Below are 2424 nucleotides of genomic sequence, written 5' to 3'. Positions count from 1 at the left end.
CACCCCTTATGAGTGCATGAGTGAAACCGCGAGAATCCAACAAAATTGTCTTACAAGGTTGAAAAGTACTTGGCTGAGTCTCGGTATCATGTCACATCTTGAGTAAGAGCTGCGTTAGTCTATTACCCGTGCTTTTGAATTTGTTTTATTAGCACAACTTTGGTCATTAATTTGTTATAGATGTGGATAGCTGGGATTTGTATGTGCCTGGACATTTGCTCTGAGTTATTCATTCACCACATGTTTGCTGTTCTTTGTTTGGCCTGGCTGCTTTGCTTGAGGACAAGCAAAGGTTCGGTTTGGGGGAGTTTGATGTATCACTTTTATATATACTTTTATAGCTCCCTTTATACCAATTTACATACCGTTTCGTGCCTATTATATCATTTATATGCTTTATTTCAATGAATTGTCGATACTGCCGCTATTTTGTGTTTTGATGCAGAAATGACTCGTTATGAGTATGATCAAGCTAAGATTAGCATGGCGGAGACGGCATAGTAGAATTCACGGAGCATGGCACGGTAAACGAGGAAGTACGAAGACTAGAAGTGAAAGAAGAGAAGAAACCGTCTGTGAAGCAAGTTCCTCGATCGAGTCGCCACTGGCTCGATCGAGCAGCTGTCCTCGATCGAGTCACCTCTGGCTCGATCGAGGAACCTCTCTGGCAGACTTATTTCCGGATTTTCCTAAAACGATAATCTTTTGTTATAAATTAGAAACTCGTGTTTTATTGTTAGACTACGTTTTATTTTACTTCCATACTGCTGGATATTTCCTTAGAACCCTAATTTCTTCCTTGTGACGGTACTAATCTTTCCTCATTAATTAATCGTTCATTGTTTTATGTTCATCAATTATTGTTTCATGCTTTCAATCATGTTTTCATTACTCATTGTTGTTATTGTTATCATCATGAGTAGCTAATCTCCTCATCTAGGATGAAGGGGATCTAGGTTAATTAAAAGGGAAAATTGATTAATTGCTATTGATATCGCTTAAGTTGTTGTTTGATTATTGTACTTCTTCTAGTTAATTAACTTGAGGCCTGAGTTATTAATTAGTGTAGCGAATTTATCCTATCGCCGACCGGGTTAGAATTAATATAGGCTGCGATAATCAAATAGATTGTATCTAATTATAGCGACCGCATGTTAGAATCGATCTAAAGGGCATAATTGAGTCGACCGATCTTATGACCTTAAACAGCTTGATAGATTTAGCAATTGATTAGCAATCTCCAAATAATTGACCTAGTGAACCGGAAGTCCTAGACCTTTAATATTATTGTTTAAACCTTCATTTAATTACTTGCAATTAGTTTATTAGATCAAAACCAAACAAAACCCCCAGAAATTGGTTACCCTTAGACAACTTAAATAATTACAGACTTAGCTTTTACCGCCTCCCTGTGGATTCTATACCTGTCTTACTGCTAGCTATTCTTGTTAGTCCTGAGATAGATTTACTTTGGATTGGTGATACGACTTTAGCCACATCACCTTGCGTAGGAAGTCGGTTCACTCTTTGTGTACTTCTTTGTCGATGCTAAGGCTAAAAGAAGAAGTGAAGAAGATGGGTATTCATATGATACGAAAAGGGGAGGCAATTGGAGAGTTGAATCTAGAACCCGAGTTGCACGATGAAATACGGGAGAAGCAAGCAAGGGATACTAAGATCCAAGAGTGGAACGGAGCATAGCAGAGAGGTGAAACCTTAAGGTTTGAGTTACATGGAGACGGAAGTCTTAGGCTCAAAGGGAGGTGGTGCATACCAAGTGATGAAGAGCTTAAGAAGAAGATCATGAATGAAGCCCACAACACACCTTACTCGATGCATCCGGGTGGTGATAGGTTGTACAAGGACCTTAAGATGACTTTTTGGTGGTCAAACATGAAGAGGGAAGTGGTGGAATTTGTGGCAAGATGCTTTACTTTCCAAAGGGTAAAAGGGGAACACAAGAGACCACAAGGGAAAGTCCAACCGTTAGATGTACCATTATGGAAGTGGGAGTTGATATCTATGCATTTCATAATGGGACTACCAATGAGTCAAAAGGGGAACAACATGATTTGGGTCATTGTGGATAGGTTAACCAAATCAACTCATTTCATACCCATGAAAGACACTTGGAGCAAGGTGGAACTAGGAAATGCCTATTGCAAGTATGTGGTCAAGCTTCATGGATTCCCGAAAGATATTGTGTCGGACAGTGATTCAAGGTTCATTTCGAGGTTTTTAGCAAGAACTACAAAGTTCTTTAGGTACTCAATTGAAAATGAGTACGACTTTCCACCCGCCAACAGATAGACAAACCGAGAGAACCATTCAAACATTGGAAGATATGTTAAGAGCATGCGTTTTGGAATTTGGGGGTTCTTGGGAAGATAGGTTGCATTTGATCAAGTTCTCTTACAATAATAG

Source organism: Silene latifolia, chromosome 2 (genome assembly GCF_048544455.1).
Source record: "Silene latifolia isolate original U9 population chromosome 2, ASM4854445v1, whole genome shotgun sequence".
Taxonomy (NCBI): domain Eukaryota; kingdom Viridiplantae; phylum Streptophyta; class Magnoliopsida; order Caryophyllales; family Caryophyllaceae; genus Silene; species Silene latifolia.
This window is presented reverse-complemented; position numbering follows the sequence as displayed.